Source organism: Gigantopelta aegis, chromosome 9 (assembly GCF_016097555.1).
Source record: "Gigantopelta aegis isolate Gae_Host chromosome 9, Gae_host_genome, whole genome shotgun sequence".
Taxonomy (NCBI): domain Eukaryota; kingdom Metazoa; phylum Mollusca; class Gastropoda; order Neomphalida; family Peltospiridae; genus Gigantopelta; species Gigantopelta aegis.
The window spans coordinates 32497824-32521785 of NC_054707.1; the positions used below are offsets into that span (position 1 = coordinate 32497824).

The window sequence follows — 23962 nt, forward strand, 5'->3', positions numbered from 1 at the left end:
TTATGCATTTACTGAAGCACAAATCTTGAGACTCTGAAGGGGTTGTCATCACATAAGTACTGTGCGTCCGGCCATCACTATGGGACGTTAAATTCTTTCTAGATAACGTAAATTGCTTGACTGGCACGACTGGTCAGAGCGACTGTCTGGTGTGCTATGTGTACTACCATCCATTAGTACTCATTGACTGAGGTATAATAAAAACCGTGCCGTGATCAGTTGCATACAAAATATATTGAGCCATTAAGAAATTCAAACCCAACGTCCCCATGTATGTCATATTTCCAGAAAGGGATCGTTTTTATGCGTTTTCCACCATAGGACAAAACATAATGGAGTGTACAGAGACAGACGGATGGACAAAGAGACAGAGACAGATAAATAAATAATGTAAATATATTTTCTTGAATAACGGACAGAAGATTAAAGCGATTTTAAAATTTGGCGCTGCAGAAGTATCAATAAATAAAATTTTAATGCGATTTTGATTTATTATAATTATTTTGAAAACGCTGATCTATTTCTATATTGAAGAACACAAGTCATATTTCAGGAATAGAAAACATCATCACTTTGATCTCATTAATGGCAATTAAGAAACCGTCAAAACAGAAGTTGAAATCGATTTGTTAGCGCCAAAGATCTTAACACGATGGGTTTTATGTCCTGCTTGAGTAAATTGGACAGACAAAACAAAGGTAGAACTATCGGTTATGAAATAGTTCTCCTCAAAGATCAATACGACGCTGTATGACACAAATGACAGATATGAGTGATGAGATACACAAACTCGTTTGTTTTTACATAAACGCATGTAGTCCAGTGGTTAGCATTATAGCTTGCACCTTTGAAATCAGGGAACGGAATATTTCTTTACCGAAATCTCCACATAGTTTACGTTACGGCTGTTTGAAGTCTAACATGCGGTTATTTTAACTCTTGGTTTAGAGTTAGAGAAGAAACCCGTTGACGCCTCGTATGCTACTCATACCGAACAGCTGTATGATTTTTTTTTATATGCATTATCACACTGACATAACAGTATACATAATGACCTTTGATATACCAGTCGTGGGGAACTGGGTTGCATGGAGAGAAAAAACGGCGATCGATTCGGCGGCTTATTGAACCTAAGGCAAGTGCTCTACCACTGAGCTATATCCCGACCCTGCATCCTTGCATATTATTAGCTAGGTTGTACGTCCAGAAAACTCTATAGACCGGGAGCCAAGTGAGATTTAATTGTTGTGAGAGTTCCAAAAGGTTTGAGGTGGTTGAGGTGTAGAGGGACCCCAACTGACTACAGAAACCCAATTCTTAAGTAAATATAGTGCGGGAGTAAATAGGGGGCACTACTGAAATTACCCCCAAAATGGGATTTAATTGTTGTGAAAGTTCTATCCAAAATTCCTTTGCTACTTATTAGAGGACATCTCACTGAGCCTAAATCCACAAGTTAAAAAAACTATTTTGCGGGAAAGGCTACTTAAGAAAGACTCTAATTAGTGCTAATTAGGGATTTAATTGTTGTGAAAATTCCATCCTTGGAACCAAATGTAAAATGTAGAGTATGCTCACCCAATTCAGAATTACCAATTTAAGAAACAAATATTGCGGGAAAGTGCACTTAAGAAGAGGTCAAATGCTAATTAGTGCTAATTAGGGATTTAATTGTTGTGAAAGTTCCATCCTTGGAACCAAATGTGAAATGCTCACCCGATTCAGACAAGATAATGACTTATAGCATCAATGTGAAAGGTGGGTTTTATTTTCTTTAGAACATGGACATGTAGTATATCAATGGATAGCTTTTGGTGAGTATTGTACAGATAAGTCAATATTATGTATGAATATGGTATACAGAGTCATAAAACATGTTAATAGCCATTTTTAATTAAATATAGTTTTAAAAAGTTTCTATTTTTCCTTCTAAAAAGCTATGCAGATTTAGTTTATATTACCCGGTATACAATTTATATATGCCTAAATTATCTCTATTTCTTAGGTAAATTAAGGGAATATACGACATTTTGTATTATAGTGAGCATACTATATTACCTGCCCCTAAATACTGTGTGCATTTCAACTAAAAGGTTTCGCTCAATATTAACATCAGCATCCAATTCATCATCATTAAGGACAAACGTGTGTTTTGATGACATATCTTAGGAAATATTTTTGAAATAGCAACATTGGAGATATGTTCGGTGATTGTTGTGGCAGCCATTTTTAAAATGGTCATTTTGGCTGTCATGGAAGCCAGTGTAGGTGTCAGAATTTAACATACGAGTATTTATTGCTATATACACACTTAATAACACAGATTTACATATATAAGTCCGTTACACATCTTGTAGTTTACTGCTTAATGACAATTTCATGTTGTTGTTTTTTCTTTAAATAGCTAACATAGTTTATACTAGACTAGTATTTCAAGGGCAGCATCAGAGTTAATGCCACCAAACACTATTTATTGGAGAACACCTCTTGGTCAATACCGATGCACTTTAGAAACAATCTATGGGGAACCAAATGTGAACTTATCAACACCACACAATTCATCGGGAACATAAAAATCCTGATCTAAATTAAGAGCCGTAACCAACAGTGTTTGAACAAAGAAGAAGAAGAGAAGGGTTATGTCCACCATATCTCTTTGGGGAAAGTGACTTACATATTTAATTATGTTGCGAACATCGCAGGATTCATATTACACTGGTTAGTACATATGCCCAGTGCACATATTGCAGGCATGAACCTCGTAGGTCATATGAGTCAATGTACCAGGAATATTCTTTGAATGGTATGGTTTTGACGAAGATGAGATTATTTCGCGGCTATATTCCACGATAACCATCACCCCTGAGAGGAATGTGACTATCATTTCTCTTGTATTCCTGTTTTTGTAACGCTGCCTATTCATCACTCAATGTGTATAGTGAAAATGGAAGTTCGCATTCTGAATCCCAACCAAATATTCATAATTATCCTGGACCACCCTTTGTATGCCAATGACAAACGTACTAAATGTATATGTCTATTAAGTCATAGGTATCACTTAATTGTGTTTCTTAGATGCCTTCATATGCAGATCTATATTCTTGATGATAGTGAATTAGTGGATGTCCTAGTATATATAGGCTGCAGATGCTTCTTCAGGATCGACAGACTCCTTTCCCAAAAGTTCACTAATGTGACGCATCCCCACCCTCCTATAATAGAAGACATGTATGATTTATACTTCATCAGTCAAAGACTGCTGCAATCACAGAGATGAATCATGAACCCTGTTCCAATTTTTGTTTTTCAGTTCTGCAGTTGGAAATAAAAATAATGCTCTTTCTTTATGCATTTGAAAATTAAATCCCTAATTAGCACTAATTAGAGTCTTTCTTAAGTAGCCTTTCCCACTAAATATTTTTTCTTAAGTACTGGATTTGTGCTCAGTGAGATGTCCTCTACCAAATAGCAAAGGAATTTCGGATGGAACTTTCACAACAATTAAATCCCTAATTAGCACTAATTAGCATTTGACCTCTTCTTAAGTGCACTTTCCCGCAATATTTTTTTTATTAAATTGGTAATTCTGAATCGGGTGAGCATACTCTACATTTTACATTTGGTTCCAAGGATGGAACTTTCACAACAATTAAATCCTTAATTACCACTAATTAGAGTCTTGCTTAAGTAGCCTTTCCAGCAAAATATTTTTTCTTAAGTTGTGGATTTGGGCTCAGTGAGATGTCCTCTAATAAGTAGCAAAGGAATTTTGGATGGAACTTTCACAACAATTAAATCCCATTTCAGTAGTGCCCCCTATTTACTCCCGCACTATATTTACTTAAGAATTGGGTTTCTGTAGTCAGTTGGGGTCCCTCTACACCTCAACCACCTCAAACCTTTTGGAACTCTTGCAATAATTAAATCTCACTTGGCGCCCTGTCTACTATATCCCGTGACGGCTTGCGATTCTGAGATTTTTTTAGAATCTATTATAACGGTATAGTAGCATAGGTTTCAGATCTAAATTATCTATTGCTATATTAAGCAATGCATTTCAAAATAATGTGTCTACCTAATTTTTTTTTCACCTTTCGTCTAGGAAAAGGAACGTCAAGCAGAAACACTATTATGACTATTTTTAAAATCAGGACATCATATACCATATCATTTGATGCGGAAGTCGTGACTGACTGCTAGGGGCGGAGAATACTTCGCAAGAGGGACGGTTTTATAACTAAATGGTTATATCACTCAATCCTTCTGGACTTTGGATGTGTTGCTTTGTAGTCCGTCTATGACTAAAACGACAAAAATTCTAGTTATCAAGATATATGTTGAAAACAGTATTTCGTCGCAGGAATTATCCATTAAGGGACATGCCACAAATGTATTTTGGATTAATTCTTGTAATGCGCTCACGCACACGCATACTCAGTAACACCCATGCATGCACACACTTATACATACAAACATAGACATACATACATACATACGTACATGCATACTACGTACACGTACATACACACACACAAAATACACACACACACACATTCACACACACACACACACACACACACACACACACACACACACGCAGACACACACACATGTATATGTACTTAGCACTGATCCAGTAAACTGTAAATCCTTAACAATTATTGCACTCTTGTTAATATTATAATGTCGCACATTTGTCGCAGATACATTTTAATATTCTAGTGTTACGTCCTCTCTTTTTATAATACTTTAAAAATTTGGTTTACATTATGCGTGAGGCATGACATCCATGTATATATTACCTTTTTTTGTTTTTGTTTGTTTTGTTGTAGTTTTTTCTTTCTTTTCTTTCTCTTATTCATATACTTTTTAATATTCAAAATAGTCTCTTCAAATATCTATATAGACTGAATATTTGATTATATTTCAAAAACATTTATCTTTTTCTTCAAATAATATTGATATACTGGAGTAACGTAGTAACGTTGGTCAACAGGCTGGTAGGTACTGGGTTCGGATCCCAGTCGATGCATGGGATGTTTAATCCAGATACCGACTCCAAACTCTGAGTGAGTGCTCCGCAAGGCTCAATGGGTAGGTTTAAACGACTTGCACCGACCAGTGATCCATAACTGGTTCAACAAAGGCCATGGTTTGTGCTATCCTGCCTGTGGGAAGCGCAAATAAAAGATCCCTTGCTGCTAATCGGAAAGAGTAGCCCATGAAGTGGCGACAGCGGGTTTCCTCTCAAAATCTGTGTGGTCCTTAACCATATGTCTGACGCCATATAACCGTAAATAAAATGTGTTGAGTGCGTCGTTAAATAAAACATTTCTTTCTTTTAGTTTTGTTTTTCCTTTCTTTTTTACCTTTGTTCCCGAAATTCGGTAAGCAACGGTGCAGTTTAAAACCATCTGCCGTTCTAATAGGCAGTTTATCAGATTTCTCTTTCCATTATAGCCGCGAGAAATACACCTATCAATGTTCGCTCGTGTCGCGTAATGAACACATACGGATCAGATTATAGCAATTAACGTACCAATATCAGTTCAGTTATTTGTGGCCATCAGGGTTTTTTCCATTCGTTTATGTTTTGTTCTGTAGCCATTATCTTTTTCTTCTTCTTCTTTTTTCTTTTTACCCTTTGTCTGTTTGTTGTAGATGCAGCATGTGATACACATATGATACAATTTGTAAACTTTGATTGTAAGCAATGACGGAAACTCATGTCTGAACGATCATTCAAGATGATTGGAGGTGCATGAAATGTACTTTGTAAATTGAAACAGTTACAGTAGCGTCCTGTTCTAAATAGGGTTCTAAGTAGGGTAATCACGTTCCAATCCCTTATTGTCGCAGCGCTCTGATTGTTGTGTACTTTCAAACCTATAATCTTACTTTAAAACAAATACGTAAAATATTACTGTGTCGACGTTTGGCATTCGATCTAATGGGTTGGGGGGGGGGGGGGGGGTGGGTACGGAGACGAGATGGGGATCTCGCATGAAGTGTGATGGGTTTATAGCTCTTAGTGGGAGGAGAATAGCGCGCACAGCGATGGGGAGCTCGCTTAAGGCGAGATGAGGTGATAGCTGAAAGAAAAGACCACTTTATGTATTTTTCCCTTTCCAGCCAACGACACTTGTTGATCCTTTTTATCAGAATGTGCACGTTAAAAATATTTTCCTGTTGATGGCCAAGGGTAGTCAATGTGGATGCAACGGATTTCTTCACCGACTCGCTAGACCAATTACGATGTCAGACGCTCACTGGCCATAGTTTAAACATGTACTGTGTTGTTAAACAAGCATTCCTTTTCTTTTCATCGATTAGGTGATGGGAGTAGTTCATTATTAAAGAGATCGTATGACTTGCTACATGTCGCAAGATCAATCCTCCGCATAAGTCCATACATTTTCCTAGCAATGCCCGTAAGGGGAATGCTGATGTCAACGAATGAAACTAGATTTTCTGAATTCATTATTGTTTTAGTCCACGACTCATAAGACAATATCTCTCTCTCTCTCTCTCTCTCTCTCTCTCTCTCTCTCTCTCTCTCTCTCTCTCTCTCTCTCTCTCTCTCTCTCTCTCTCTCTCTCTCTCTCTCTCTCTAAAAACAATCATATATTACTTCAAGGAATAGCCTTCTAGTACAGATGTTTGTTTGATCCTAAATGAAAGTTAATGTTTTGCATTTACCATAGATTAACACCCAATAGCCGATGTATTTTTCGTGTTGGGGTGTCGTTAAACATCCATTCATTAATTCCTGAATTGAGAGATTAAGAATATGTTCAACAGCACAGGGTGTGAAAAAATGAAAGTTTGATTTGTTTAAACACTAGAGCACATTGATTTATTAATCATCAGCTATGGGATGTACTTCGTGTAATTCTGACAAAGTCTTAGAGAGGAAACCCGCTACAATTTCCAATTGGTCGCAGGGATCTTTTATCTACACTATCTCACAAACAAACCACGGACTTTGATATGCTATATGACAGCGCATCAGGTGAGTACTTTACCACTGGGCTACGTCCCGCCCCACGGGGTATGATAATTATGTATCAACTATGTCTGGGTAGAGTCCGGTGCAGATAGGAGTGCGTGGGTTTTGTAGTATACAATTGTTTTCAGATGATTTGAATCTTTCGATTGAAGAATGTAGGTTTATAATATAACAGATGTCATTATCACTTCAAACATGATGGGATTTTGGAGTGGTGGAGTTGTTTGTTTTGTTTTGTTTTTGTTGTTGTTTTTTGTTGTGTTTGTTTTGGGGGGTTTGGGGTTTTTTTTTTTTTTTTGTTGTTTGTTTGTTTTTTGGGGGAGGGGGTTAAAGAAGAAAAAGATCAGTTAAAGACACGGATATTCTGCGAAACGACAGTCTATGTACACGTTTCCAGTCTTCTTCCATAGCTTTGCGACCAAAAATTCCCAGTTGATCTCATAAAAGAAATCTATTCACCCACTTTATTAATCAATTCCAACCACAGGCTTCCAATCGAACCCAGACCTGTGGTATGATGACTTGAATTAGTTTTCGTTGTGACATTTATGGCAATTAGTCGTAACAATTCCAACCACAGGCTTCCAATCGAACCCAGACCTGTGGTATGATAACTTGAATTAGTTTTCGTTGTGACATTTATGGCAATTAGTCGTAACAATTCCAACCACAGGCTTCCAATCGAACCCAGACCTGTGGTATGATAACTTGAATTAGTTTTCGTTGTGACATTTATGGCAATTAGTCGTAACAATTCCAACCACAGGCTTCCAATCGAACCCAGACCTGTGGTATGATAACTTGAATTAGTTTTCGTTGTGACATTTATGGCAATTAGTCGTAACATTTTGTTGATATTTACCTCTTTTCTTATGACCTTCGTAGTAGCATAACACAATGCAAGAGAAATTGATTGTACTTTAAGATGATAACTCTATTTTTTGTTTTTTTAAAAGGTGAAAAAAGGTAAACACATTTACTGCAGAAAAAAAAATCCGAAAGCGGTATAAGCTATGGGTTACATTTTTTTCTTTTATTTTGCGCAGCCAGTAACAACAATTTAAATTACGTACACAATGTCATGCGCGAACAAAAAGTATGTTACGTAAAACTAGCCTTGGGCAAACAATGCGTGAACGAAACGATAGTTCGTGCCATTTTTAGTGACCTTTCATTCTGTTCTAGACAAGGCATGGTTTCCTTGGAATATAACATAGTGTAGTCACGGCATATATTAACCTGATTACGATTTGCAATATATTGTGGAATACATCATCTAATATGTTTTGCTAATTTCATATACCACTGCTCATGCATGCAGTCTCTATTGAACATTTTAGTTCTGTGCATTTCCAATGAATCTTGTTTGCATGCACATCTAGTGCCACATCTTTTCAAAATCTTACAACCATACGTATCCAAGTCAGTGCAAGCTTTGGCGTCACATTTACAGTATACAGGACTGGCATTATTTAATAAAGATAAATTGACGAAACCGTTATAATAAATATAACTTTTATGTTTCCGCTCTTAATATAGACCTATATCTCATTTCATGACGTCTACAATTACATTTTGATATGACAACCGTCACGCAAGTGCAATACGTCTGCTTAATTAACTTCTTGATTAATGCACCTGTAATTATCGATGTTATAAAACGTTAACACATTAAATACATTTTTAAAAGAGTAGCCATGGCTGTATATACAATGTGTTTCTAATTTGCTTTCTAATAAGCTTGTTCCTACGCTTGAAAGTATTGGGATGTATTGGAAGATGCATTTAATGATTTAATACGATTATACATAATATACAGACACTCAGATTATCGAGAGGAAGGTGTATTCAGTATGATTATACATAATATACACACACTGATAGTATTGAGAGAAAGATGTATTCTATATGTTTATACATAATATACAGACACTCATATTATCGAGAGGAAGGTGTATTCAATATGATTATACATAATATACACACACTGATAGTATTGAGAGAAAGATGTATTCAATATGATTATGAATAATATACAGACATTCAGATTATCGAGAGGAAGGTGTATTCAATATGATTATACATAATATACACACACTGATAGTATTGAGAGAAAGATGTATTCAATATGATTATACATAATATACAGACACTGATAGTATTGAGAGAAAGATGTATTCAATATGATTATACATAATGTACAGACACTGATAGTATTGAGAGAAAGATGTATTCAATATGATTATACATAATGTACAGACACTGATAGTATTGAGAGAAAGATGTATTCAATATGATTATACATAATATACAGACACTGATAGTATTGAGAGAAAGATGTATTCAATATGATTATACATAATATACAGACACTGATAGTATTGAGAGAAAGATGTATTCAATATGATTATACATAATATACAGACACTGATAGTATTGAGAGAAAGATGTATTCAATATGATTATACATAATGTACAGACACTGATAGTATTGAGAGAAAGATGTATTCAATATGATTATACATAATGTACAGACACTGATAGTATTGAGAGAAAGATGTATTCAATATGATTATACATAATGTACAGACACTGAGGTTACTCAGAGAAAGAAGTATTCAATATGATTATACATAATGTACAGACACTGATAGTATTGAGAGAAAGATGTATTCAATATGATTATACATAATATACACACACTGATAGTATTGAGAGAAAGATGTATTTAATATGATTATACATAATGTACAGACACTGAGGTTACTCAGAGAAAGATGTATTCAATATGATTCTCCTGCGCGAGCTGTAACCTCACCGTGGTGCAGGGGTGTAACATTCTCTTTGAGAATGGCCAATACAGCACAAATTGAAATTGTGAGTAAAAGTCAGTATCTCTCTGTGATAGTTGTATTTTTGCACAGTTCTTTACACTGTTTTTATTTAAATCTTGAATTTTTATATTGATGTTGATCATCACCTTATTTGTTTGCATTACCATAGTTTGACACCCAATAGCCGATGTATTTTTCGTGCTGGGGTGTCGTTAAACATTCATTCATTCATTCATTCATTCAATATGATTATACATAATGTACAGACACTGAGGTTACTGAGAGAAAGATGTATTCAGTATGATTATACATAATGTACAGACACTGAGGTTATTGAGTGAAGATGCATTCAATATGACTATATGTAATATATAGACACTCAGATTATCGAGAGGAAGATGTATTTAATATGATTATACATAATATACATACACTGTGGTTATCGAGAGGAAGATGCACTTAATATGATTATACATAATATATATACACTGTGGTTATCGAAAGGAAGATGCACTTAATATGATTATACATAATATATATAAACTGTGGTTATCGGGAGGAAGATGCACTTAATATGATTATACATAATATACATACACTTTGAGTAATGAGAGGAAGATGCACTTAATATGATTATACATAATATACATACACTGGTGGTAGTACTAAACCAAATAACTTCCGGCTTGGTCAAAGTTCGAGGTGCACCCAACTTTTGATAGAGAAGTGAATACCACAAGTCTTGTGATTGGTTATAAATGTGAGTGTTTTGGTTGTAAAAAATAATAGTTTCATCTGGGTAAAAAACAATATGCAATTTTATTTCATCTAGTACCAATGTGTCAAGTAGTCTTGTGCTTGAAACATGTATGGGGTACCTGTAAAAAAAAGTACTCGAATTTTGTGCGGAATTAGGGTAGTCATAGACGCTACTCGTTATCTCAGAAACGAGCAGCTTGACCCCCATTTTTTTCTGATTCACTTTAAGTGTGAGGGTTGGTAGTATTTATATCCGTGGCATTTATGTCGATTGATACGCTGCAGGTAGGAGTTTTAGCCACATATGTTACTATTGTCGTCTATGGGATTTGATTTGGTAGTATACACCCTGGTATTATTGAGAGGAAGATGCCCTTAATATGATTATACATCATATACAGACATTCAGATTATTGAAAGGAAGATGCATTCAATATGATTGTACATAATGTACACACAGTGATATTATTGAGAGGAAGATGTATTCAATATGATTATAAATCATATACAGACATTCAGATTATTGAGAAGAAGATGCATTCAATATAATTGTACATAATGTACAGACAGTGATATTATTGAGAGAAAGAAATGTTTTATTTAACGACGCACTCAACACATTTTGTTTACGGTTATATGGCGTCAGACATATGGTTATGGACCACACAGATTTTGAGAGGAAACCCGCTGTCGCCAGTACATGAGCTACTCTTCCGATTAGCAGCAAGGGATCTTTTATTTGCGCTTCCCACAGGCACGATAGCACAAACCATGGCCTTTGTTGAACCAGTTATGGATCACTGGTCGGTGCAAGTGGTTTACACCTACCCATTGAGCCTTGCGGAGCACTCACTCAGGGTTTGGAGTCGGTATCTGGATTAAAAATCCCATGCCTCGACTGGGATCCGAACCCAGTACCTACCAGCCTGTAGACCGATGGCCTACCACGACGCCTCCGAGGCCGGTTATTATTGAGAGAAAGATGCATTCAATATGATTGTACATAATGTACAGACAGTGTGATTATTGAGAGAAAGATGCATTCAATATGATCGTACATAATGTACAGACAGTGTGATTATTGAGAGAAAGATGCATATCAATATGATCGGTACATTGTATAGACAGTGATATTATTGAGAGGAATATGCATCTAATACGACTACATGTAGTTTTAGTCGTACAAGGGGCTCTGTTAGAAGAAAACATGCTATGTCAGCTCACGCCAGTCTCTTTAAGTTTGACATATAAGTCAAAAAGTTAAACTTTGTTTTGTTTAACGACACCACTAGAGCACATTGATTTATTAATCATAAGCTATTGGATGTCAAACATTTGGTAATGTTTTAGTCTTAGATTAAATCCGCTACATTTATTTTATTTCATGTTTGATTAGTAGAAAGGTGCCTTTTATATATACTTTTCCACAGACAGTACATACAACGGCCATGGCATTGATATACCAGTTGTATGGAAATGTTGCACAATGCATCATTTTAAATGTTAGCTATATGTATCAAAGTGAAAATTATATCATCAACAGACAGCACAATAAACTGTTTTTGTGTACATTTTCCATGCTGTACAATGTATTTATTTATTTTTAATGGAGGATATGATCGTCTTGGTAATTCAGGCCTTCATGGAGAAATTGATACACACACACACACACACACACACACACACACACACACACACACACACACACACACACACACACACACACACACACACACTATATCTATTTATTTATTTATTTATCCTATAACTTACCCATAATATCAATGTCATAAACCCATATGACATCTACCATTATTAACTCAGTTAATAATGTTTTGCTGTCAATGGGTCATTTGTTTACATCCAACAAGAATCGTATACCTGAGTGTAACATTTTGGTGAGATTTAGCTGAAGTGCCTGACGTCAAACTACATTTGTGCTAATCGCGATGACGGTGAGGCGACTTCAGAACTTTGATTTACTAAATATCGAATTAAAATGTAATTTTAGAAGTGTTTTTTAATATGTAAAATAGTAACCTCGACTAGTTAATCTAGTTCATTCCATTCCTTAACCCCTGCGCGTGCTGTAACCTCACCGTGGTGCAGGGGTGTAACATTCTCTTTGAGAATGGCCAATACAGCACAAATTGAAGTTTAGAGTAAAAGTCAGTATCTTATCTGTGATATTTGTATTTGTATTTTTGCACAGTTCTTTACACTGTTTTTATTTATATCTTGAATTGTTCTGTTGATGTTGATCATCACCTTGTTTGTTTGCATTACCATAGTTTGACACCCAATAGCCGATGTATTTTTCGTGCTGTGGTGTCGTTAAACATTCATTCATTCATTCATTCATTCATTCATTCATTCATTCATTCATTCCATTCCTTAAAATTGATCAATGACATTTGCATTGAAAGCACGTTAGCTATTTAGCTTTAAATCGATTATTTTCAAAAGTGCATTCCTGGCCATTTTAAATCGCCTAGAGTAGGCCAAACAAACTTTTATGGTCCTGTCCATGGAAAACGTGCATGTATTTGTGGCAAACGTAAACAATAATGGATCATCGAACTATTAAAGGGACTCTCCTGAGTTTGCAGCCATTGTAAGATGTTTGCAATAACAGAGCCTTGTTGGCGACTACTATTTCATACCAAATACATTTTCGTGTTTAAAATACCAGTGTCTGTGTATTGAATGAGTTTGCGGTCGTATACTAATGTTTGTAGCACTCAGTTTTTACTTCAATTCGTGATATATATATATTTTCGTACGTACGAAATTATTGGGTGGTGAAATCCGGTTTGTGCTACTACAAGCAGAACAACATCAAACACTGGTATTTTAATTAAGAAAATGTATTTAATTTGTATGTTACGTCATCGAAAAGGCTTTATTGGTCGGAAACATTTTACAGTGTCTGTAAAGTCAGGGCTGTCCCTTTAAAACCATTTATCAAAAAGCGTTTTAAAACTGGAGACTACATGTTGAAAAACTTCATCATAGATGGTGGCGGAATTTAGCTCAGTCGCAGGATCAAACCACCTCGGTGGATCCATTTAACTGATTGTTTTTTCTCGTTCCAACCAGTACACCACAATCGGTCAAATATCGTTGTATGTGATTTTCTGTCTGTTTGAAAGTGCATATAAAAGATCCCTTGCTACATTAGGAAAAATGTAGCGGGTTTCCTCTGATGACTACGTGTCAGAATTACCAAATGTTTGACATCCAATAGCCGATGATTCATTAATCAATGTTTGCTAGTGGTGTCGTGGGGGGGGGGGGGGAGGTTGGGGTTGGGCTCTATAATGGAGCCATAATGCCTTGCAGCAATATAGGCCTTTAGTTGTCAGAACTTGCGTCATTTCGTCCATCCTGACAATGAAGACAAATAGACAAGACAAGACAAATATATGGACAGACACCAGCTTCGGTGGTGTCGTGGTTAAGTCATTGGACATAAGGCTGGTAGGTACTGGTTTCGCAGCCCGGTACCGGCTCCCACTCAGAGCGAGTTTTAACGACTCAGTGGGTAGGTGTACGGCAACCTACACCCTCTTTTCTCTCACTAACCACTAACAACTAACCCACTCTCCTGGACAGACAGCCCAAATAGCTTAGATGTGTGCACAGGACAGCGTGCTTGAACCTTAATTCGATATAAGCACCTAAATAAGTTGAAATGAAATGGACAGACATACGGAGACAAGTGAAGACAGACAGATACATAGACATACGGGCTCCCATTTGTTGTAGGGGGTAAGCTGGTTTTTGCCCGAATTAATTGAAAATGCTCGAATCTCGTTAACAACATTTATTCATATTACCATTACAGCCAAACACTTATAATAGGGTTACAAACGAATCACTAAGCACTTTTACATGGATTACAACTAATATTTCAGGTAGAAAAGTTTAAAGTTTGTTTTGTTTAATGACACCACTAGAGCACATTGATTTATTAATCGTCGGCTTTTGGATGTCAGTCTTTGTTTCAGTGTTTAATATGTGATGATGAAACGGTGATGAAATGTTACGTATTTGTTTTGACGCAAATCCAGACCACTACTTATATTGTGATTCTTCCTTTTTGTAATACATCGTATTTAAATATTTCAGGTAGAATGATGGGGGGAAACATGGTAAAAAAAGGTCTACGGTTTCTCATTTTGCCAGAATATCTATCGTTTTTTGCCCGAATTTGAGGATTTGCTCCCTGCTCATATGCCCCCGCCCACGACCACCGCCACCATCACCCCCGTTTCGTACGCTTATGAACAGATAATAGATGTGTCGCATTTGTATAAGAAATGTTTGAGTTACGACGATGCTCAGGTTGGTATAATTATGTATTAAAACATTTATCTGGAAGCAGGTTTAGAAATGATGTTTGTATCACTGCCGGTTGTCCTTTTTTTCTTCTGGCGGCACATGTATGTCATTAGGACAGCGCGGAGTTGTGTGAGGTTTTGTTTTACACCATTCGACTGAAAGACGCTGACAGGCGACGTGAAAACGATAGCCAATTTAGAGATTTTGCTCCAACGATGGAACGCTTTAATTACCGGCTTAGCAGAGGCTTTTTTATATTTTCGGAAGCTTTCGTATACGATTACCCGCCTTTATAAAGAGCACAAACATATAAAAAAAGAGAATTTCATAAGAACTGAAAACAACAGTTAAAAAGGAATAGAAAAATTATTCCAATTGAAAAACAAACTCAGCCTATATTATAGCCTAAGGTTATATACAGATGATGAAAAGAAAGTATACCGGAACATTTTTATGTGAAATCGGAGATTATACCCCTAGTGCTGTTTGTGAAGAGTGATGTACATATTTGATGGTAATTCTTGTTTATACAGTGTTCAGATTTCACCAAATGATTATACTTTTGAAATACAAAACTTGTGTTTTTCGTGTAGTTCTTACTTTGTGCGCATAATAAAGGAAGAAAATGTTTTATTTAACGACGCACTCAACACATTTTATATACGGTTATATGGCGTCTGACATATGGTTAAGGACTACACAGATACTGAGATAGGAAACCCGCTGTCGCCACTTCATGGGCTACTCTTTCCGGTTAGCAGCAAGGGATCTTGTATATGCACCATCCCACAGACAGGATAGTATATACCACGGTCTTTATTACACCAGTTGTGGAGAACTGGTTGGAACGAGAAATATCCCAATGGGCCCACCATTGTACAGCATCAGGCGAGCGCTGTACTACTGAGTTAGGTCCCGCCCCTCGCTTAATAAAAGTTACAGGCGCAGATCTAAGAGGCTATGCTACGGTGTGTGTTCTCGTCCAGAGCTACCGGCCTCGGTGTCGTCGTGGTTAGGCCATCGGTCTACAGGCTGGTAGGTACTGGGTTCGGATCCCAGTCTAGGCATGGGATTTTTAATCCAGATATCGACTCCAAACCCTGAGTGAGTGCTCCGCAAGGCTCAATGGGTAGATGTAAACCACTTGCACCGACCAGTGATCCATAACTGGTTCAACAAAGGCCATGGTTTGTGCTATCCTACCTGTGGGAAGCGCAAATAAAAGATCCCTTGCTGCTAATCGGAAAGAGTAGCCCATGTAGTGGCGACAGCGGTTTTCCTCTCAAAATCTGTGTGGTCCTTAACCATATGTCTGACGCCATATAACTGTAAATAAAAATGTGTTGAGTGCGTCGTTAAATAAAACATTTCATTCATTCTTCCCGAGCTTCAAAGTTTGTTAAAATTGGCAAATATCCATACTGACGGCCACTCTTTTTAAAAATTAGGGTTTCACCTTTTTAATGTGATTTTTGGTGGAGGCATATAGGGGTGATGTAAAGCTATATAATGTAAATGATTTTTTTTTTTTTTTTTTTTTTTTTTTAATTAATTGTTTTTGCAAATATTGAAAAGTTAAAACTTGTTTTTCTGAGAACGACGACTTTGGACATAGCTAGTTTCAGATAGCATACCTCGATATATTATGGTATAATGCCTTATCCCACAGACAGGACAGTACATACCACATTTTTTCATACCAGTTGTCGAGCACAAGCCGGGAACGAGAGTCAGCCCAATGGGCCCACCATCGGTGTTTGACCACTGGGCTACGTCTCGCCCCATGGGTATTGGCATCTTCATAAATCAAGGCTAATATTCGTTCCTCGTATTCAGCCTTGATACAAAATGCTTAAATTTCATTGGATGCGATGAACCTCACTGTGGTGCAGGGGTGTAACATTCTCTTTGAGAATGGCCAATACAGCACAAATTGAAGTTTGGAGTAAAATTCAGTATCCGTAAAATTCTGTGATATTTGTATTTGTATTTTTGCACAGTTCTTTACACTGTTTTTGTTTAAACCTTGAATTTTTATATTGATGTTGATCATCACTTTATTTATTTGCATTACCATAGTTTGACACCCAATAGCCGATGTATTTTTCGTGCTGGGGTGTCGTTAAACATTCATCCATTCATCCATTCATGGATGCGATGAGATCTGATTGCAACGAATCGCAACGCTCCTTATAGATTCCCTTGTTATTGTAAACAAAGATGGCAGCGTCAGCGTCCGTGGAAACGTGTCGTGTTTGTCACGATATGTTAAAATAAAGGTTTCGGCGGTTAATTTTTGATATTGCTTTCAAGATTGTCACATGTTACCGATGCTGTGATTGGTCAGCGATGTCATCGTGTAAGGGACATAATCGGTGTTACAAATTTTCTTCCAACAGAGGGCGCTAGTAGTGGATATCAGTAATCTTGACTAAATGTATCAAGGCTGAATACGAGGAACGAATATTAGCCTTGATTTATGAAGATGGGGTATTGGATGTCATACACTTTGGTCATTTTAACATTATAGTCTTAAGGAACCCCGCTACAGTTTCCCATTAGCAGCAAGGCATTATTTATGTGCACTTTCCTACAGACAGGGCAGGGCAGCACATACCACGGCCTTTTTATATACCAATGGGCATTGTTTGAGATGGGAAACCGATAGGTTCGATCTTGCGACGCAAGCACCTCAGGCGAGCGTTCTACCGACTGAGCCAGATCCCGAACACAACTGTTGTAACGCCGCTGATTAGTGTTGTACATGTGTCTATTTAGTTGCAAGGAAGTTTGTTTTGTTTAACGACACCACTAGCAGCAAGGGATCTTTTATATGCACCATCCCACAGACAGGATGGCACATACCACGGCCTTTGATATACCAGTCGTGGTGCACTGGTTCGAAAGAGAAATAGCCCAATGGTTCCACCGACGGGGATCGATCCTAGACCGACCGCGCATCACTTGGCTACGTCTCGCCCCCTTAGTTGCACAAGGCATTCTTTTGTTACGTTTACGTTTACTCTATATTTATTTCAAAGAGTTATTTTCCTTTAAACATTTATAAAGTAAACTGTTTTTTTCTATTCCGTCTGTTGCTACAGATGGTTTCTTACATAGAAAGTGAAAGGTTTCATAAATAATGCACGACGGATAATTGATTTTAAGTGCATGTCTCTGTGACCGTCTTGTGTTTTGTTGACACAATTATCACCTGATTGTTATGGCCATGGATACGATTAATTATTTTTTATATATATAACCTTTTCTTTCAGAGTTTTAATCGTGGGATTTAACGCGTGTCGTCAATACATTTATTTTATTTTTCATCTGGATTTTGTGTCACAAATACCAAATGTTTCATACCCAATCGTCGATGATTAATCTATGTGCTATAGTGATGTAGTTAAACAAAACACACTTTAACGTTAACGTCAACTGTTTATTCCTCTACCACGTCTCCTAAGTACATATGACACACCACCACTTTAAAAAAAGAAATACAAGTACAAATACCTTAAAGGCATACTGTCACAGATTTAAGGACCTTATTTCTCTAAAATTGGATAATAAATAAAAATTACATTAATTGTTGGAAACCAAATCTGGCTATCGCATCACCTTAATTGAACCATAATGGAGTGAAATCCATGTCATCCCCTCTTGGCAATTTTAGTTTTTGAATTATGGACAATTGCCATAATTCAATTATTTTTACAAAATGTCGTTAATAAATGGTGTATGGTGGTTATGAAGATGGTTGAATAAAGTACATTTAGGGACAAATCAAATCATATTTATTCAGGTAATACTTTGTTAGACCATTAAATAGGTCAGTGACAATATGCCTTTAAAATGCTCGTACGTTCATTTACATATTAACATCTGAAAAGAGGCCTACTTTAGGTGTTAGTACAAGTGGTCAGGTAGAAAAAAATGCTACTGGTATCAGCTGACAGTGGTGTCTATGGGGATTATCACCAGGGTGGATGTAGGGTCTGAAAGTGATGTAATTTTTTTTTTTTTACAAACGCAAATGATTGCCAACACAAATTACCACTGAGGACTAAATTCGTTCTAATTCCTATTACGTTTTTATTATAGAAGCTAGAAACAAACTTCTGGTTTGGATGAAAGGTCTGGCCATTCTCTAAATATTAATATCCACTATTGTTAGTTTTGAGCTAATTGGCATAAATTATGATTTCACAAACATGAAAAATGTTTATCTGTGCATTTCCGGTGCATGTTTTCAGCTCATTTTAGTAGTTTTATTTAGTAAAACATATATCTGTGGTATGACAAATGTATATTATATAGGATGTAGGGTCTTGGTAATGTTGATTTAGATTTAGTTATCATAGTGAAGTTAATTACTATTTTGGTAGTGGAGCAGTTATCCTCCACTGTATAGATTTCTATAACTTTTTTTTATTATAGTCGTTAGAAAAACAATTCTTGTGTTGCATAAAAGGTGTGACCATGCTTTAAATATCAGTATCCACTATTGTTATTGTGGAGCTAATTTGCATAAATTATGACGTCACAAAAATGGAAAAGTGTCCTTTAAAATAAAATCGTTTTTTATTTTTATCTGTGTATTTCCGGTGCATGTTTCCAGCTCAGTGTAGTGCCCTTTAGTGTGTAGGGTAGTGGTAGTGTTGATTAAGCCTTAGTTTTCATAGTGACGTTAATAACTGTTTTGGTAGTGCAGCAGGTATCTTCCACAGTTAAACTAAACCTTTTTGTTTATTATAGAAGCTAGGAACACAATGCTGGTGTTGAATGAAACGTTTGACCATCCTCTAAATATTAATATCCACCATTGTTATTGTGGAGCTAATTTGCATAATTCTGTAAACAAAATGTTTGTGACGTCATAATTTATGCAAATTAGCTCCTTACTAACAATAATGGATAGTATTATTTTCAAGATGGCCAGACCTTTCATTCAACATAAGAATTGTGTTTCTAGCTTCTATAGTAAAACAGTTATAGGAATTCGAACGAATTTAGTTATTAGTGTTAAAAAAAAAAAGTAACCATGGAAACACTTCAGATCCTATATCCACCCTGGTGATAACTCTCCATAGACCACCACCCACCCACAACAGCTGGTACCATTGGCATTTTTCTACCCGACCACTTGTGCAAAAATGCTGAATCCAGATTCCGTGGATGCAAAACTTAGGCAACCTGAGTAGCTTGCGGCTTTGTACTACTAGTATCCGTTATCGTTATTTATAATTACGCTCCACACACCACTTCGCTTAGGAAGAAATTTAAACATTCTTCTGTTTTGATGAAAACAAAATGCATGTATTTGGTATGAATATGCCTACCAGTCCAAAAGCCTTGCGCATGCATTCTTTTAAGGTTTGATGTTTTATGCTAATCGGTGTTAGTGTTAAATTGTTAAATAGAAAAGGATATTGTGAAATGGGTCAAACACTGTAATGGTATATTCCCAAGTGATCTAGTGGTTAGGATTTCGCGCTTTCACCGCGACGGTCGGGGTTCGATTCCACGCTTGGGAAAGGAAGATGTATTTTATGTTTTTATGATAAATAACGTATGTGATTGGTTTCCCTAGCATGTGTCATTTTAACTCCACATCGTCATAAAGAAATGACGTACATACTAGAGACGAATATTGTTAACATACTATATTATACTATGGAACTTGACGGAACTATTATGTATATGTTTTTGACCTAACGTGTTACAAAATATCTTATATCGGACATAGTTAAAATAAAATGTGTACAGACAGAGTAAGTACAAATTCTAATATTAGAGTAAGCCGAGATAGAGGTTCGATTCCCTGCTGGTGAAGAATGTATGTTTTAATGAAAATAATACATGGGATTGGTTTCTTTAAAGTTGATTGTTTTATGTTAATCCCAGTATTAAATAGTTAATTAAGTACAAAAGGACATCGTGAAATTGGCCAGACATAGTAACACGAAATTACGTTATTCAATATATTCCCAAGTGGTCTAGTGGTTAGGATTTCGCGCTGTCACCACGACCGCCGGAGTTCGATTCTCCCCATGGGAAAACACTTTTTTTAAACTCGTTATTGATCACGTAAAAACAAAAGAAGAAAGGCTACGATAAACAATCGAAGCCGATGGTATGCTTCCCTGTCATTATACTAGATTGTTTAGTCGTAGATTGGATGTATTTTGCAATATTCTAAGCATTTCTATATTTATTTAAAGCTGTGGTGACCAAAATTGGATCGTAGTATGCACGATACGTCCTAGGATATCACTGCGTTTTAGATATGTTCCCTGCTGTAAAAAAAAAGCAATACAAAAGTCACTAAAGGGGCACTTCAAACGGTTGAGCGGCCGGGAGTCATGGGATCCGCGAAAGACATAATAGAAGACACAATTACAATCAAATGTGCGTAGTTGATGTCGAAAAAACACATTGTTTAAGGGGTCAGTGTAACTTAAATCTATTTTATCATTGATCAATGCGATTCAGACGAAGACTGCGGGACAATATTATTATATAGTACTGAAGGTGAAAATATGAACGATCATGTTTTGTATGAGTAAATAAGTGATTTCAATTCCTAAAAGTGCCCCATTGTCAAAGTATGCCAAGCCTCTTTTTTCCTCCTCTTCTGTTTTTGTTCTTTCTTTCTTTCTTTGTTTTCTCATCAGATCAATACATACTCAGGCACGAGTAATAAAATAATATGTGTATGTATGTATGTATGAGTGAATGGGTATAGAAGTGAATATGGATATGTATGTACATACGTATGTTACAAATACTGTGCAAGTCAAGGATTCAAGGCTCCCAATCCTTGACATTATTAATGGAAGACACGGCGTGGGTCCAACGGACCGTCCGAGCGTCGAGGCTCTAGCCAATCTAATTAAAATTAGCTCCACTATTACATGGTGGAGCTAATTTTAATTAAATTGGCGACTAGCTCGCTCCACATAGTATGGCAGTAGTAACCGACCTTGCCAGACACTTGATTTCAAAGGTCGTCATTTCGACCGGTTTTGGGTGTGCCGCCGACGAACGGAGCGAGGTAGGTGCCCGAAATTTTGCAGGCACGCTGTGCTCGGGTGTGCGCGTCCGTCGCTGTTTGCTGCGTCCCGCTCGTGGACGTTGCCGGGACGGCGTAACCGTTCTTGGCGTTCCTCCTGTGTAGAAAAAGCCACGAAAACGAGTGCGAACGGTGCGCCACCGGGCAGCCGGCCGTCCCAGATCGTCGACGACTTGCCCCCCCCCCCTCCACTCCACTCCACTCCCCCCTAAACTTTATGTTTTATTTAACGACGCACTCAACACATTTTATTTACGGTTATATGGCGTCAGACATATGGTTAAGGACCACATAGATTTGGAGAGGAAACCCGCTGTCGCCACTTCATGGGCTACTCTTTCCGATTAGCAGCAAGGGATCTTTTATTTGCACTTCCCACAGGCAGGATAGCACAAACCATGGCCTTTGTTGAACCAGTTATGGATCACTGGTCGGTGCAAGTGGTTTACACCTACCCATTGAGCCTTTCGGAGCACTCACTCAGGGATTGGAGTCGGTATCTGGATTAAAAATCCCATGCCTCGACTGGGATCCGAACCCAGTACCTACCAGCCTGTTGACCGATGGCCTAACCACGACGCCACCGAGGCCGGTAAAACACAATGAAACGCTTTACATAATATAACACCAATACCAATGACGGACATGATTAAAATCAAATGTGCGTTGTTGATGTAGAAAAAACAACCAGTGGAAAACTGTAATATTAGATTTGTAATAGTATCCCAAGTGGTCTAGTGGTTAGGATTTCGCGCTTTCACCGCGACGGCCGGGGTTCGATTCCCCGTTTGGGAAAGCATTTTTTGTTTATTACTTTTTAATAAAACAAATATGTCGTTACTGTTAATTTAAAAAGGCTGTGATTAAATGGAGCCGATTAAATCCTTTCCTACTTACTTGAGTGGTTCATTCAAATGAGTGCGAGTGCGAATACTTTTTACATGCTCATATACCACTAGTTTCGAGTATGTCCGTCCCGGGGCCTGTCTCTGGATAGCCAGTGTCTTTAAAATCTTGATGCGCATCTCTAATTAATATAATTAATTTTAAAAATTCTACTCATAAATTTGGTCGCTAGATTAGATCGGGCGGTCAAAAAGAAATTAGATAGATAGATAACTACTTTAACATGTTTGTATACCACTAGGGTTTCGAACACGCCCATCCCGAGTCCGACCTCCGATAAGATCGGTGGCCTGACTTGGGATGGGGTGGGTTGAAAATGGACAGAATTTTGAAAATAGCAATTAGTAAAAGAAATTAGTAGGATTTAAAAAAAAAATTAAAAAAAAAAAACAATTAAAAAAAAAAAAAATTACAAGCCAAAAATAAAATTAATTGACTGCTCGGCCGAATATTTATATAATTTGGAGCATTTCAGAAGGACAGTCCAAAAATAAACAAGAGAAAGAAGAGAGGATCGGACCCTTTTTTTTAATGTAATTTCGACATAAAATTTTGAACGAAGGTTTAAAGTCCGATCTATATGGTCCGGGGCAGGGGGGAGGGTAAGTTGGGGGTGGGCGGAATTTGGAATACGAATTTAGTAGTTGGATCAAAGACCGAATACCAAAATGAGCTACAAAATTTAAGTCCAAACAATAAAATTAGAGTGCTCCACCGAAAGTGTCTTACGGTGCTTTGAGCAATTTAGACGGGCTGCCAAAATAAACTGCGTCGGAGTTCTTACAAAAATATAAACATAAAATTTTGAACTGCGGTCGAAATGTTTTAAGGCCAACTGAGCCCAAAAACCACCATTCAAATGAAGTGCAATCAGTTGAGATTTGTGACACGGACGCGGACACCATGACAACTGAAACTATCATTGTAACAACTTTCAACTACGAATGTTAAGGCGTCGTTCGCGATTGATCAACTTGATCAATGCCCAGCGGATGAATCCATTCAAAGTGTCGTGATGAACAGGAAACAAAACTA

The 23962-nt window shown here is 37.0% G+C and overlaps 2 non-coding genes across 2 annotated transcripts; both read left to right on the plus strand.

The window, feature by feature from the left end:
* The first annotated feature begins 20411 nt into the window (after positions 1-20411).
* Positions 20412-20483, plus strand: Trnae-uuc. Its single transcript has one exon. It is a non-coding gene; the product is annotated as a tRNA-Glu (tRNA).
* Positions 20484-22744: 2261 nt separating this feature from the next.
* On the plus strand, positions 22745-22816 carry Trnae-uuc. The gene has a single exon. It is a non-coding gene; the product is annotated as a tRNA-Glu (tRNA).
* The last annotated feature ends 1146 nt before the right edge of the window (positions 22817-23962 follow it).